This window comes from Cupressus sempervirens, chromosome 2, assembly GCF_028749045.1.
Source record: "Cupressus sempervirens isolate cs-2001-9-10 chromosome 2, ASM2874904v1, whole genome shotgun sequence".
Taxonomy (NCBI): Eukaryota; Viridiplantae; Streptophyta; class Pinopsida; order Cupressales; family Cupressaceae; genus Cupressus; species Cupressus sempervirens.
In genome coordinates, this window is record NC_143119.1 from 498605330 (window position 1) to 498623670 (window position 18341).

Sequence of the window (18341 nt, forward strand, 5' to 3'; positions counted from 1 at the left end):
GCTCCTGCTTCCTTAACTCACCATGCATGATACACCCAGCTTTGATAACTCTGCAACAAATGGTAAAAAGGACTAAAAAATATATTTCTTTAAACTCAAAGAAATTTTACACCCAGAATATGTGCCCTATCCTATTGGAAATAATGAAGAGGTACCCCCTCAAAAAATAATAATACCCTTTATTAATGCCACCACTTGCCATATTAATCCTCAAAATCGCAAATAATATTTCCTTCATTTGCATTATTCATGTAATATTTACTTATCACCTTTAACTCCCCTTCCTTCCTAAGGTTGTCAACCCACGTCATTTTATTATTCACATTCGCTACTTTTTTGGCAATCCAATCAACCACTTTTTTGCCCTCTTAGTAATTATGAGATATGATAACATTATCAAACCTATTAAAAATATTTTTAATTTCCAAGATACTCCCTTTAATATTCCACATCACCATATTTTTATTATTCAACATATTAATAATATTAAAGAAGTCTCCTTCTAGCCATAATTTTCAATAACCAGTTTCCAGTGCCATTCTAACAGTATAGAGAGAAACAATGGCTTCCACTCTATGGCTCATTGAGAAATCAATTTGGATTGCCACACCATCCACAACCTTGCTATTATGATCCCTCACAACTCCACCACATCCAACTCTTCTCGGATTTCCTTTAGTAGACCCATCAAAGTTTTCTTTCAGCCACCCCATACGAGTGGAATTCCATATGACACCCTCTCTGCTATCATTATGTTTCAATGTCTTATTTTCTTTAATTTTTAGGGGGTGACATATTGTCAAATCATCAATATTTTTATTCTAAGAGATGAAGTTCTCTTTAATATCCTTGAGAATATTTTTTCCAACTACCCAATCAAGTATTCTTTGTTTCTAAAAATCCTATTGTTTCTTTCTTTCTAGATACCACAACAAAGGTGAGGAAGAAAAATACTCCAAAGGAAATAAATATCAGGACTTCTAACATGACGTTTCCAATTTTGGAAACACTCCACAAGATTACTAGGCTGAACCCACAATATATTTCAATACTCAAGGATGAAAAGATTATGAATATCTTCACACTCTATCTTACATAAATTGTATATATTCACAATATAAATACCCCTTTTTTGAAGATTGTCCAAAGTTAAAATTTTGTTTTTAAGAGTAGTCCAAAAGAAAATATTAATAATAGGAATAAGACCCTTTTTCCAAGATTTAGCCCAAGGGGGAGGATTTCCATTTGAATCAGATCTAAACACAAAAGCTACCTTAAAATTATCACTTGGTTCTATACCTCACACCATAGTATCGTCCATATTAGGATTAAGATTAAAGGAATTGTGAGATATTTGAATGCAATTAAAGTTGTAGCAAACCTTTGCAAGAGTAACCCATCCATTATTACTCCAATAGTTGCACACAAAAGCCCCCAAAACCTTTTTGCATCTATTAATGGGAGTGATATTATTGAAGTAATTCAATAGTGGATAATCCAATAAGCACACATCTTTCCAAAACCTAACCTTTCTTCTATCCCCAACTTTCCACATACATCCTTTATTTATAATATCTTTGGTACCCTACACCACACCCAAAATAGACGAAGGATTGGAAATATTTGTGTAAGACATAAAATGTGACAAAGATGGAACATTATAAAGATACTTATACTTCCAAATAGAACTTCATTCCTTATCATCTTGGTGCATTCTCCATCCTTGTTTAGCAAGGAGAGCTTTATTCATACTTCTTATAGATATCATACCTAGTCCACCTTCAATCTTAAGTTTACATACCTTTTCATGAGCAATTAGTGCTATCATCTTTCTTTCTTTAGAGCTAGATGACAAAAAGTGCCTTTAAATTCTATCAATAACATCTGCAGATTTTGCTTAAATTTTGAAGAGAGTAGGAGCATATGTAGAGAGGATTTAGAAGAGTCACTTTACCAACTTGACTCAACATATTTCCTTTCCATCTAGCTAATTTTTTATTTAATTTCTCCATGTGGTCCTCCCAAAAGGAGTCTGAAGGATTATGCCCCAAAGGGAGACCAAGGTAAGTACTTGGAAAGGTACCTATAGAACATCCCAAGATATTAGAAATTTTCCTTTACCTTAGATTGGTGTGTTAATAAAGAATAGAGAACTCTTATCCCAATTGACTAGTTGTCCTGTGATTGAGAATATAAGCTAAGATCCCTTTTAGAACTCCTAGCCTCCCTAACATCTACCTTTCCCATAAAAATAGTATCATCTACAAATTGTTCATGAGAACATAAGAGAGGTCGGGAAGTGGGTCTTACACCTTGAATTTCTCCTTTCAAGACAAGCTTACCAATATACCTTCCAAGACAATCAACCATAATTGTAAAGAGAATAGGAGAGATTGGATCACCTTGCTTCAAACCCCTAGAAGGTTTAAAAAACCTTGATGAAATCTCATTGATCAAGACAACCAAGGAGGAAGTAGTAACCAACTACATAATAATCTTTAGGCATTGCTCACTAAAACCAAAAGCCTGCATTACCTTTTGAAGAAAATTCCAGTCAACTATACCATAAGATTTCTTTATGTCCACCCCCTGAGAATTAGATAGAGATAAATAATTTATGTTTTCATGAACCACAATAATAGAATTTAGGATTTGTTTTCCAAGAATGAAGCTATTCTGTTGATCAGAAATCAAGTTTGGGAGGATAGTTAGAATATGCTAAGTAAGAACTTTTGATATGATTTTGTAGATTGAATTACATAGGATTGTAGGCCTAAAATGTTCTGGAGACTCAACACCCATCTTCTTTGGAATTAGATACAGAAAACTGGAATTGGTTTCCTTCAGCATTCTTCTATCCCTAAATAATTCTGTCACCACATCAAAGAAATCTTTACCAAAAAATTCCCAGAGCTTCTGGAAGAAAAACACGTGAAAGCCTTTTGGACCAGGGGATTTATCTCCTTCAAAGGAACAAACAACATTATAGATTTTCTCTCTAGAAGGAATTGTTGTCAACATTTTATTTTTCTCATTAGTAATAATTTAAGGAATAGTTTTAGGAAGCTCCTTCTATCTAACATCATCAACATTTGAATCAATAGAAAGAAGAGAGGAGAAGAAAGAAACCATCTCTCTAGTGATTTCATTTTCATTTGTAATTTTATCCCTTCCCGTAACTAGGCTAGTAATTCAATTCCTAGCCCTATGCTTCATTGTAGTTAGATGAAAAAATTTAGTATTTCAATCACCTTCCTTGAGCCATATTAACCTAGATCTCTACCTCCAAAAGGTTTCTTCTCTTGAAAAAATATTATGGTAACTAACCAACTTCTCATTCTCTTCCTTTAACAACTGCATTGAATAACCATTAGGTTGAATTCTATCTTGAATATTCTTTAATTCCATTTTGAAATTAGTTTTACCTTTAATGATATCTCCAAAAGAGCTCTTGTCCCACTCTTTAACCTTGTCTTTCACATTTTAAAGTTTTTTAGCTACACAAAAATGGGCCATACCCACAATATTGATATTCCACCAGCTTTTAAGAATAGTAAGAAAATTAGGATCTTGCATCCACATTTTCTCAAACCTAAAAGGAAAATCCTTCCCTACTTGAAGAGGATCCACTTCAAAGAGTAGCAGAAAGTGGTCAGAAACAACCTTCTGGATAAAAGAAAGAACACAATCAAAATCTTGGGTCCAATAAGGGGATACTACTATTGGATACAATTGTCTTATTGTATGTTGTCTTTGATGTTACAAAAATGTCATATTAAATTGTCAGATAGTGCTTACCCAACTCACTTGGTCAACAAGATAGTTTTCTTGTCTACCGAGTGTTCTTGAAGTTTACTCTACAAAGATAGTGTCTACCGAGCTCACTTGGGCGTCGAAGGAAATTATGGCAGAAAATAGTGTTAACTGAGTTTACATGGTTAACAAAGGAAAGTTGGACAGAGTTAGTTCTAACTGAGTTCATTTAGTTTCCAAAGGATTTTTGCAAGTTTGCAGTGTTAACTGAGCTTCTGTTGGTTAACACAAGAAATTGTCTCAGAACCAATGTTTACTGAGTAGGGTTGACTAATAAAAGATTTTATTATTTTGACATGAAAAACTTAATTATTTTAAGTATTGATTCTAGCTGAGTATGGTAATGATTAGTGGTCATTCTAATTTGTATTGAGCCAACTTGACAATTTGGATGATATAAATATAAGGTCAAGTTGTGATTTTCAAGTGTGTGCAAGTGTGTTGATTGAATTAAGAAGAAAATAGTAAGAGTGAACTTTAAGGATAAGAAGATATGCTTGTGAAAGCAAAAAAGTAATATTTGATTAGTTAAGGATCAAATATTAAGCAAAAAAGAGATCTGGATTCAACAATTTAGTTGCATCACAATCAGGTCATTTCATTGTTACTCTCTAACCATTGTAGTAGTGATCTAAAATCTCTTAATAGAGTTAGTTTAACTAGTTGTAAAACCTCTAACAAGGTGACAATTCCATTGAATTGTTTTAAGACCTCTCACAAGGCCACTCCTAATAGGGTGATTAAATCCTCTAACAAGATCACACCTAATAGTGTGTTTTGTAACCTTTAACCAGGTTGGTTCCTAATAGGGCTCACTTTAGAAGAGTGAAAAATAGTAACTAGTTACATTGGTGGTTTTTCTCATATTGGGTTTCTATGTTAAATCTGGTGTCTCATGTGTTCATGTTATTTCTCTTATGCTTGCAATATTAATTACCGTTAATGTCTTACAATCTAATAAAAGTAATTCACACTCTGCATTTACCGAGATAGAGCATTTTCTATTTGTTTACCAAGTAACATCAACAATCATTTTTCTCAGTGTAAATTTTATTGTTGACATCTAAGGAATTTGGGATTTATTTTAGTTACTTCACCCCCCCTCTTAGTTACTCCTATATTTCAAAAAATTTGTATCAAATCTTTTAGTGCTTTCAGGGAAGGTTTCAAGGACCTAAGCTAAAGATCAAGATGTCTTACAAGAGAGAGATTCCAAAGTTAAACAGAGACAACTTTTCAGCATGGCAGGGACTCATGAGACTTCATCTGGCCACCATTAGTGATTCATGTTTAAAATACCTTGATGAAGAATACAAAACTCCTATTGGTACATTATCTATTGGAGATCTTTCTGAGAAAAAGAACCATAACATTATGATGATTGATATTGCATTTGCTCTAGCTATGATGAATTTGATGAAATCAAAGACTATGAAATTACTTTTGATATGTGGAACAAGCTAAAGGACATCTATGGTGGTGATGAAAATGTAAGGAGAGCCAAAGTAGAAAGCCTTAGAGGACAATTTGATTAGATGAGAATGAGAGAAGATGAGAATGTTGCCAAATATGTGGAAAGAATCAAAGCTAGTGTTAGTGCAATCAGAGCTTCTGGGGGAGAAATAAAAGAAGAAATTGTTGTAAGTAAAGTTCTTAGAACATTACTTCCTATATATGCAATTAGAGTATCTATTATTCAAGAAAAGAGGTGTGATCCAAATCACAAGTTAAGTTTGGATGCCTTAGTAGGAAGATTGACAGCTTTTGAGCTAGAGAACTTTGACAATTATGATCCAACTTCCAAAAATGTTGAGTGTGCATTTGAAGAAAAACTTTCACTCAAAGAGAAAGGCAAGAAAATAAAGGACATTCAGTTAGAAAGTGAAGAGGAAATAGAGGGAAGCTCAAATAGTGATCTTGAAGTTTTTGAAGCTTTACTTGCAAAGAAATATTCTAGAGGAAGAGGAAAATACAAAGGTAAAGTTCCCCTAATCTATTTTTCATGTAAAGAAATTGGTCATAGACTAGTACATTTGACCTCATTTTTTGACCACTATTGGTCAAAATTTTGACCCAAGTTGGTTGAAATTTGGACCAACCAATTGGTTGAAGTTTTTCTCGTCAAAATTTTGACCAACTTACTGGTTGGTCAAAATTTTAACCAATTTGTTGGTCTAAAACTTTCTAGAGCTCTGGTGTAATTTCTACCAAGCATTGGTAAAAACTTTGACGAATGCTTGGTCAAAAACTACCAGGTATTGGTCAAAATTTTGACCAATGCTTGGTAGAAAACTTCTAGGCATTGGTCAAAAACTTCCAAGAATTGGTCAAAATTTTGACCAATGCTTGGTCAATTTTTTTTGAGGCATTCTATAAAATAGTTCACATGCCTTGCCTATGATTTGACATTTTGCATGCATCCTGCACACTCTCATCCTGATTATGGATTACAAAGAATGATCTAAAATGATGATGCTAAAAAACACACACAATCAAATCCAAAACGAACTTGCATCACCAATGAATTGTGGAAATCTGATATTGTTAATTTTTCCAACTTTAAGAATGACAAAGCCAACTTTCATTCAGATCAAGGGTAAGTATCCTTTTGGTGATAGTGTCGTGATCTTCATACATTTGACTATAATAAGGAATTGTATGTTCCTTTGTTACTCATCTATTCACCTAGAATGATAGAACATCACTTTCAATATTCTCTATAGTGTATATGACCTTGGGAACCCAAGGACCAAAAAGAACCAAAAATATGAAGAAACTCTAGTTGGAGAAAAAATGTTATCCAGCAATGCAAGAGGGTTTCTTTTGAGCTCCCTTTCATGTTGGGATGTACTAGGTAAGAACACTTTCAGGAAAGTACTAAGTCCCTCTCAATGCTACACATTAGTGCTGTGGGGCAAACCAATAGCTCCTTCATTGATAATTACTAGGATGACTCTAGCACTAAGGATTTTCACTTTTGCATTTTTAAAATTATCACAATAGAGGCAGAGAAGTAGGCCTAGGGGGTCACAATTATAGAAAGAAATGGACCAATCATGCATTTAGAAGTACTGCATCATCACAAACAAAGCTATAGAAACAATCTCATCATGAGCCAAATGTTATAGGAAGAAGAAGAATGCAAAGGAAAATCCAACATCAGAGGGATGTACTTCAAATCAAGGTACACAAGTAAATCCATTTTACTAGATGGCTGAAATGTATGCTATATAAAGTGGATCAACATGCATCATACTTTAAGTTTTCAATATAGTAAAAGGAATGATGATGCACCAAGCTTCTAGCATGGTAAAGATGGATTAGTCAATACCATGAGATACTTTTACCATGTTGTGAAAAGAGATAGAGAATAATGCTACATTTTTAGTACAACATAGCAGATCAGCCCCAATGATGCTTCCAATCAGCATGCTATTATGAAGGCAAAGGAAATGATGCTTGTAGACCTTCACACATGCATGTACATACAATAGTTTTAGAAGAAGCATACATACATGCATGCCTAAAAGACTAAAGCATGTTCATAATGATGATATTGTTGCCTCATGAGCACAAATAGCATGGTGGTGAATAAAGTACAATGTTGAAAGTACATAGCAAGATATGGATGCATCCAATAGTGTGGAGCCAACACAATGGAGGCATGCACATATAGGCTATGGACATCATCAGAATAGTCTATTTAGCATCTCAAGGAAAGTAATGCTAAATAACATGCATCATAGTGCAAATAGTGGTGAAAGCATACTATCACATATGCAAGCCTAGGGTTTCAATTGAAGCAATAATGGAGTATTGTGGATCTACAATGTTAACCACTTGGGCTTACAATCTGAGCATGAAATATTAAAATAATGTGAGTGGATTCATGATAATAATCTAACAAGTTTAACATGCAGCCATTGGTAGTGAAGTAAAGTGCATGCATGCACATACAACAACAAATGCATATGAGAAGCTAAACACATCAAATTCTGTGAATTTGAAGCCATGAAAAGCATATAAGCCATAGTAAGCATCTCTGTATAAAAATATGGTTTTTCCTTGCATTAGAGCCTCTATTCATGCATCAAAATTGTGAGCATGTAAATCTGAAATAAAAGTACAGCAACACCATACAATGGAACTATGAGTATGATGACACAAAGAATTAAATAATCCAAAGAGATCACAAGATTCCTACTCAAAGAGGGCATGAACACATTATACAACCCATGTCCCATATGTAGATATGCAACAAGAAAGGTAATCCAAATGCATAGATACATCTACAGGAAAGCTTCAAATGTATGTTGAAGTAGTAAGCATTTTCATTTGTCCAAAGCAATCATAAGCTACAACAACATGAAAAGAACAACAAAGCATTACTCTCTAGATCAAGCATGCATTATGATCCAAGAGATCAATAACAAGCAAATAAATTGTATTCATATTGCAAGATAAATTTTGAAGCCTTCCACGAACCTCATATAGGTCGCGACTCATTCTCTAGCCATGAGCAAAGAAGAAATGAAGTAAAACACAAGTATGTTGGCTACTCTCTATTTCCTTTGAGAGGGATCAAAGAAACACAATAAAGAAATGCATCTACAACCAAGACAATGGTGCCCTATTCTTCATAATGAAGACAATGGGCTATACAAAACCCCACATGCATTCAAGCAAAATCAACAACAAATACAAAGAAAGATGTAGGTTGTGGCCTTATTAAGAAGCCCTTTAGAAGATCAAACCCCCATATACATGAATGGAGAATTCAAGTGTAGATTGGTTACGAGCGACCAAATTCACCAAATGTATCAGCATTGCAAGCATGAAATCACTATACAACCGCAGCTTTAGCAATTACAATGGTGTTGTATATGAATGTGGAACATAAAAATTTCTCAAGCATATAACATCAAGATCCAAACCACAAGCCACAAGTGCCAAGGGATTAGAAGAACCCTTCAAATACATAAGTAAAGAAATGATTCAAACAACAATTGCATTCATGGAATCAATATACACCAGTGACCTCAATTGCTTTCCATTTTCCAAGTTAAAGGATCAAATGAGAAAGATAAAGCAATTGAATCCCTACCTTATGCATTAAGCCTTGCTATTTCCAAATCTAAACTTCCAAAAGAATGATCACCTCCTCTTTAGAATATCAAGTTTCCAACTCCAACTGTGAGTAAGCTAGGGCAAAACCAAGGCATTGAGTTTTTTGTTTGGTGATGGCGCATCATCTCCAACTCTAACAAAACACAAATGATCTCGTGCATGCATGAAAAACAACAAACTGGAAATGTTTTTATTTTTTACATCTAAGCCCCGTGTTGGTCAAAATTTTGACCAACACAGAGCTTAGATGTAAATAAAAGAAATTTTTGCCTTCTACATTTCAACCAACCTAAAAAAAATTAGTTGATGGTCAAAAATTTTGGTAGAAAAATGAGGTCAAAAGTAGTAGTGATATTGTTGCCAGGTGCCCAAATAGAGAAAGCAAGGATGAGAAGAAGAGTCACAAGTACAAAGGCAAAAAGGATTTCAAAAATCACAAATCATACAAGGACAAAGGTAAGAAGACTTGTTTTATGGCTAAAGATTCTAATAACAGTGAAGATGAGATAGTATACATTGTTGTAAAAGATGAATCTGATGAAGAAGAAGAAAAGATGGCACTTATCTCTCCTATTTGTAAAAATGACACATAGATCATAAATAGTGGATGCTCACATCATACGACTAGAGATAGAACAAAATTTGAACACTTTGAACACTATGACGTAGGTAGTGTAAGGTTTGGAAATAATGAACCTTGTTGCATAAAAGGGAAAGGCCAAATCTCATTAGCCAAAGAACTTGTATGCAAAAATGCCTATTGGGTTGAAGGACTGAAACATAATCTACTAAGCGTAGCACAACTAATCAACATTAGATTCAAGGTAGAATTCATGCATAGCAAGACAAGACTGCTAGATGACAAAGGGAATCTGATTGGATTAGGCAAACAAACAAGAGGTAACCTATTTTATCTTGATCATGGTAATTGCTCATGTTTTATTGCTCAAATAGAAGAAAGTTGGTTATGGCACATAAGACTATGTCATGTAAACTTTGATATATGGTCAAGATAAGTAAATTCAGAAAAGTAAGAGGTATCCTTAGTTTGAAGAAACCAGATATTGGTTTATGCAAAAATTGTCAGATTGGCAAAATGAGAAAGACTAGTTTTAAGAGAAAAACTATCAGTCTGAAGATGTCTTGAAAATTGTGCATACTGACCTATGTGGACCCATTGTAATAGAAAGTTATAGTGGAGAGAAACCTTTTATTCTTTTTGTTGATGACTATTCCAGAATGATGACTATTATGTATCTTAGAGAAAAGTCAGAAGCATTTGAGAAATTCAAATGGTATCTAGCAAGAGTAGAAAAAGAAACTAGAAAAAGATTGAAATGCTTAAGATCAGATAGATGTGGTGAATTCATCTCCAATGAATTCAATAAACTTTGCATTGAAAGAGGAATTAAAAGACAAGTATCAGCCCCTGGTACTCTTGAGCAAAATAGAATAACTGAAAGAAGAAACAAATCTATCATAGATTGTGCAAGGACTCTAATGATTGAAAAGAATGTTGCTATCAAATACTGAAAGGAAGCCATCAACACTGCAGTTCATACTTTGAACTGAGTACAATTGAAGGACTCACATAAAACTCCCTATGAATTATGGTATGGCTAAAAACCCAATGTAAGTTACCTAAAAGTATTTGGAAGTAAATGTTATATCTTGAAAGGGTGTAGAAAATGCAAGTTTGATGTGAAAGGTGATGAAGGTATATTCTTGCAGAAGTAAGGCATATAGATGTTTGAATTTATCTACTCATAAAATCATAGAAAGTGCACATGTGAGAATTGATGAGTTTGTAGAAAAGACTAAAGAAGAAAGCAAAAGGGAACTAGAAGATTACAGAAGATTTGTCTATTTCAAACTTGATACATTGTTAGGAACATCTAACAATAAGGAGACTTCACCTCCCGAGTCTTCCATAGCTACTGAGTTGCAAGAAGTGCAAACCGAGTCACAAGGACCCAAGCTATTGAGCCAATGCATACCAAATCTGAATGACCTGAGCCAGAAGTTGAGATTCAAAATGAAGACAGTGCAATTCATTCAAAAGGTAAAGAACCTGTATTGGCCAACTATGTCAGAAGGCATCATACACCTGATCAGATTATTTGAGATAAATTAGAAGGTACTGTGATAAGAAGTAAGATAAAAGGTACATGTTTACTTTCTTATTTTGAACCTAGAAGTGTTAAAGATGCATTGGAAAATGAAAGTTGAATTGAGGCTATGAATGAATAAATAGAGAAAATAGAGAAGAAAAAAACTTGGACCCTTGTTCCTAGGCCTAAAGATAAAAATGTAATTGGAATAAAATTGGTATTCAAAAATAAGCTAAATGAAGATGGATATGTATCAAGAAACAAAGCCAGATTAGTGTGCAAAGGCTATTCTTAAGAAGAAGGAATTGATTATGGTGAGACTTTTTCTCCTATTGCAAGATTAGAAGGTTTTAGGACCTTACTTGCATATGCAGCACACAAAGGATTCAAAGTATATCTGATGGATGTTAAATCTACATTTCTTAATGGTATTGTTGATGAAAAAGTCTACATTGAACGACTAGAAGGTTTTGTTCATCCAGACAAAAAGGACATGGTTTGCAAATTACACAAAGCACTGTATGGACTGAAAAAAGCTCCTAAAGCATGGTATGAAAGGTTACATAACTACCTTATACAGATTGGTTTTCAGAGAACTAATGATAACAATAGTTTGTATATCAAGGAAGGACCAAATAACAAGATTGTATTGGTAGAGATATTTGTGGATGATACTCTATTTATAGGGAATGGTGATCTATGCAAAGAATTTTTAGAAAAAATGAACAAAGAGCTTGAAATGTCCATGTTTGGTGAGATAAAATTCTTTTTTCGATTGCAGATACAATAGAACAAGAATGGTATCTACATTACTCAATCTAAGTATATCAAGGAGATACTCAAGAAGTTTGGAATGGAAGATTCAAAGTCAGTTGTACCAAAGATGATGATTTCAAAGAGGTAGATTAGACCTTATATAGATCAATGATTGGAAAATTACAGTATGTAGTTTATACAAGGCCTAATATTGCTTTAGCAGTTGGGATAGTGGCAAGATTCTCAGCTAAACCAAAAGAAAATCATATGATGGCAATCAAAAGAATCTTGAGATATTCAAAAGGTATTGAAGACTATGGTTTGTGGTAAAAACTTGGAGGAAACTTAGACTTAAAGGTATCCATTGATGTTGATTGGGCAAGAAATCTTGATGACAGAAAAAGAACGAGTGGTGGAGCATTATTTCTTGGGAAAAGATTGCTATCTTGGACAAGTAAGAAGCAAAACTGCACATCCCAATCCAAAACAGAAGCAGAGTATGTAGTAGTAGCAGTGAATTGTTATAACATTGTTTGGTTTAAACAATTCTTGGGAGGCATGAAGGTTGAGATCAAAGAACTAGTTTTCATGTTTTGTGATAACACCAATGCAATTAACATATCAAAGAACCCAATGATTCATTCCAAAATTAAGCACATTGCTATAAAATATCATTTTGTTAGAGAATTGGTGCAGGGCAAAGAAATTAGATTGGAATATGTTCATAGAAAAGAACAAATTGCAGATATATTTACCAAGCCATTACCTAAGGATGCATTCTTATATGTAAGAGGTGAGCTAGGGGTCATTCCCCTATTTGAAGCTCACCAAATGAAGTTTTAGTGATGCATCAACATGAACCAAGTTGAAAATCAATTAGTTGATGCAGCATAGTCAAGATATTATTGCATATGAATCATTACTCAAGGTACATTGATACTAATTTGGTATGTGTTATCTTTGGCATGTGTTGTCAAAGAGGGAGAAGATTATTGGTATATCTTTGAAATTTGTTTATATCTTTCTGAAGGAGAAGTATATTGTCATAAAATTTATGTAATTACTTCACAAAGGGAGATTACTACATGAAAGAAGAAAGTTTTTCTGAAAAATATAAGAGGGAGAAACTTTCTATCAGGGAAAGTCTTGTTCTCAAATTTCATTGTACTATGACATGTGTTGCCATCAATGCCAAAGAGGGAGATTTTTGGATTGTGTGTTGTCTTTGATATTACATGAATGTCATATCAGTTGTTAGTTAGTGCTTACTAAGCTCACTTGGTCAACAAGATAGTTTTCTTTGTCTACCGAGCATTCCTAAAGTTTATCCTGTGAAGAGAGTGTCTACTGAGCTCACTCGAGTGTCGAAGGAAATTATGGTAGAAAGTAGTGTTAACCGATTTCACATGGTTAAAAAAAAAAGGATGGATAGATTCAGTGTTCACCAAGTTCATTTGGTTGCCCAAAGATTTTTGCAAGTTCATAGTGTTAACTGAGGTTCTATTAGTTAACACAGGAAATCTTCTCACAACCAATGTTTACCGAGCAGGGTCAGCCAATGAAGGATTTTTTTATCTTCACATATGAAGCTTAATTATTTTAAGTATTGTTTCTAGCCAACTATGATGATGAATATTGGTGATTTTAATTTGTATTGAGCCAACTTGACAATCTAGAAAGTATAAATAAAAGGTCAAGTTGAGATTTCTAGTGTGTGTGCAAGTGTGTTGATTGAATTGAGAAGGAAAGAGTGAGAGAAAAATTGAAGGATAAGTAGGTATCCTTGTGGAGTAGAAAAAATATTATTCAATCAGGAAGGATCAAGTATGAACCAGAGCAGAGATTTGTAATCAGCAATTCAGTTGCATCACAATCAGGTCATTTCATTGTTACTCTCTAACCATTGTAGCAGTGATCTAAAATCTCTTAACAGAGTTTGTTTAACAACCAATTGTAAATCCTCTAACAAGGTGAAAAATCCATTGAATTTTTTTAATACCTCTCATAAGGCCACTCCTAACAGGGTGATTAAATCCTCTAATAAGGTCACACCTAACAGTGAGTTTTGTAACCTCTAACTAGGTTGGCTCCTAATAAGGTTCACTTCAAAAGAGTAAACAACAGTAACTAGTTACATTGGTGGTTTTTCCCATATTGGGTTTCCACATTAAATCTAGTGTCTCATGTGTTCATGTTACTTCTATTATGCTTGCAAGATCAATTACTATTAATGTCTTAAGATTTGATAAAAGTAATTCACACTCTGCATTTACCGAGTTCCAATATTTTTTGTGTTTTTACCAAGTAACAACAACAACTAGTTTTCTTAGTGTAAATTTTATTGTTGACATCTAAGGAATCTTGGATTTATTTTAGTGGTAATTGATTCACCCCCCCTCTCAGTTACTCCTTCTATATTTCCAACATCCTAAACCTATTTTGCATCTTTTCTTTGAATGCTTCAAAATAATTATCCATGATACAATCAAAATTCTCGCCCATTTTTGTTATGTATTTATTTATTTGATATAATACTAGAACATCCTTTCTCCATACAACATATCCTTTTGAAGGGAAAAACTTCTAAATGTAAAAGAATAAACATGTAAAAAGAGAACCAAACTTACATGAATTGTTCTTTGACACTTGGATGCTCTCCATGTTTTTATTGAATTGGTTCAACATCAGTGCAACAAGGTTGAAAGATAAATTATTCTTTACCACCTTGTATGCAAGATCAATAGCTTCACACAACACGTTCAACTGACTTGAGCTATATATTTTGTGAGCAATCACATGGATTCCAAACTTTTTCTCCATGTCTATTATGCCACTCAACTTCATGCCTCTTCCATCCCACTCAACAAGAGTTCACTTAGCCAATTCAACCCGACCTAGGGTTTTGGTGATCTTTTCTTTATTTAACATTGGTAGTCCAGTGATTCTGTGAATCATTTTATTCATTAATTGAATAGGTTGATCAACCATAATTTACTATTATGAATATAGATTAGAATAAGTCTGATCCATTTTACTTGAAAATCCCTTGGCATATGTGAAATATGAGTCAAACCTTTGGTTTCCAAATGTTGATGTTTGGGCTTCAATACACCATCCACACATAATTCATTGAATGTCTCATTTATTTCTTGAGTACTGAGTTCCTGAATAGAATAGTGGTAGAATGAATAAAAATCATGCATGAGTAATACCTTGGGTAGAATTTCAGACTAAGCACCAACTAGGTCGAGTGCCTCTGTAATCGCCACACTCAACTTGAATATATGTGCCTTGTAATTGACTCCTTGGGCTAACATTTCATAACCTTTTTTGACTTTCCTACTTAATGATGTCATGCTCGGTAGGGTTTCTAAAAATGTAAGAGATCTTTAACAACAAATACTAAAATCAGTCAAGGGCTCTGAATTTTCTCTTCACTTTGTGCTCTAAAAATTCACAGTGAAATTATGCAATTGATTTCTTCTTTTTAACAAATTTCTTATTTCTAATCACCATTAATGCTTCATACTCATACACACTTAGTGACAAACTGTCCTCCACTTGGTTTGGCTTTTAATGTTTAGGAGACATGAATAGCTTAGTGGAGTCACCATCACTTAGTATCTTCATCCAATGTTCTATTGTATCCTAACCTCGCTTGATAAGGTCTTGCAATCCGACCTAGCTCGATAACATCTATCATTACTCAGTGATTCTTGTGCATCTTGAATGCTGATATGGATCTTTCTATTAGCTAGTTGGAATTGATGTTAGATAACTTATTCTGAATCATTGTTCCAGTGATCTCCATATGGAACTAAGTTGAAATGATTGTGCCACCCAACTCATTAACTTGGGTGTCATTCACTTCATGATTTTGGCTTACATTACCTAGAGATTTTGGTACCCATTGCTACCTCATTTATTTTTTGATATTGTCAACTTTGGCTTTCTTTTCATTTTCAATTCTTCCTATGTTCATATAGTTCTTGGAAAAATGTCCAAGTTTTGTACAAATAAAATATCTCTTTTATAGTATCTCTTTTCCTCGTATGATGTTTCACACAGTTTTCTCCAATGTGTCCAAGTGACATCTACACCATGTGTTGTAATCCCACTTCTTGGTTTTGTACTTTGAAGATTTGTGTCCTTGTTTCTTGTAATTCTGACACTTTCCTTCAAACTTAGGTTTCTTTGTGCATTTACTTGCTCTATGACCATGCTTGTTGCAACTGTAACACTTTCCATTAAATTTTTCTTTACCATTGCTCCATCATTTGTTTGATGTATGACCTAACTTAACACAATGATTGTAAGTAGACCTTTTGTTCTTTTGAGCTTCTTGCTAAAATGATTTGTAGTGCCTCTTCCATTTGACTTCTATAAGTCATCTTGATGGATGCAACCTTTTTTTATCTCTCCTTGAGTAGGGATCATGATTATGACCATGAGTGGTCTACACCATTGAGGCGATTGGATTTATGTTTTATATCAGTTTCTTTGATTATTCTTATGACCAATTTATGAGATAATGTTGTGATTTATGGCTTATTGAGGTTTGTACCAGTGTTTACCAGGATTGATGTGGTATCATGATCTTATTTTGTGATTACACTGAGATGTATGCAGAGATTGCACTGTGTACTATTACCATGCTACACTGGACTAGGTTCCATAGCAGTGATTAGTCATGTTTATGACTATGTTCGCTTATGTGTTTTAAGTGTCTTTTCATGTTGTGTAAACTACCATTATTAAATTCTTAAGTAATTAGAAATAGACTGTCCATGTTGGATTCATTAGTTATGTACTATAAATATTTACCTTGTTATATTTTGATCCAAGAGACATTTGTTACTCATGTTATGTTTACTTTTGAGATGATCTGAGGGTCAAATGTCATACTTTGATTTTAGTATCATAGATGTTAGACTACTATGATGTTTAGTTGATCATATTGCATAATGATGCCATTTTGAGATGACAGTGTGTTTTATGATGATATTTGGTTATCCGATATTTGGACATATCTCTGATTATGTTATGTGGTGGATTTAATGTTATGAGTATTTAGTTTATTCTTTCTTCATTATGCTTTATACGAATGTGAGTGATGTAAATAGATTATTTCGATATAATTGAATAAATGGTTAAATTATTTATTTAATACATTTATTGCTTTGACTATGTTATTATATGTAATTGGACTTGATTATGTTGTTCAGTGTGTAGAATTTATATCCCTGGCAGTGGCACATAGATTTTCTTGTGTGGTTGACGTATCCTTATTTTTATTTTTTAATTAATCCTTTTCGTGATTCTTAAATCTGAACTCTTTTGCATTATGTGATTAGACCAATGAGGGTGTTTGTGCATTTAGAGGTTCACATCATCATGAAAGTTGGTAAGAAAATTAATATGATTTTGGGGTTTTTGGAGTTTATTTTATTTTATTTTAATATCTAGTAGCTTTTCCATAGATGAATTCCTATTACTAGGAATAACCTATTTTTGTTTGGGTTGATTTGGGGTTTAACTAGGTTGGTCGGTTATTTGCCCTAATCGATTATTCACTCGAGAAGTGAATAAGTATCTAAAAGAAATTTAATTCCTCACTTCTCACTTTTGAATTAGAAAGTTTGAGAGTAAAACTCAAAATCCTCTGCATGAAGATTTACTATTTTGTTCATTGTGGGAGCTACAGGTGTGGGATCGTTGTGAGGTTGGTCTCATTGGATTTAGTTTGGGGAGACCTTAGATTGCTACGATTTTCACCTACTTATGTAGGATTTTCATTTTATGGTTCAGATTTTCATTTTTCCCTTTTTGTTGTGAGGTAGGGATCTCCCGTTTTATTGTTTCTACTCCATTTTAGCTTCTATTTTTGTTAGCCATTTGTTAGGAGGCTAGGAACTAGTGTTCCCCTCTGTTTCTATTTGCTGGTTCTGCCTAATTGGTCGGGTATGAATATTTTTACTATTTTTGGGATGGGGTTTGGGTTTTCACACCGTTATGATGGGCATTTTTGCATACAGTGTTCAAACCCAAATTTTATTAGATTTTTGGGAGTTTTTGTGCCCAAAGACCAAATGGGTTTTAATTTTTAAGTTTTCTAATTTTTGGAGTTTTTACCTCATTTTGTGTGCCACCTAGTTTTTTCAAGTTTTCTTAGTATGATGTTGGTCATGGACATGGATCATCCATTGGATATCATTCAAGCCATTGTTACACTTTTATGTTTGTATTAGGATGCATGCCACATCTATACTCCCAACTTTGTGTTCGGTTGAGTGATTTTATACCTACTGATATTGTTTCTTTTGGACCTTTGTTAGTGTTTCGTAGATGCTAAGATTTGCATAGAATTCATACTCTTGGATTGAGGTTGGTTGAGCAAGTTCATTATGTTTGGTCTTGTTACTTCATTGGGATTTGTGTAGAATCCATACTCCCAGATTAAGGCCGATTGAGTGAGTTCACGATGTATGGTTTTATTGTTCTTTGAGATTCGTGTAGAATTTATTGTCTCAATTT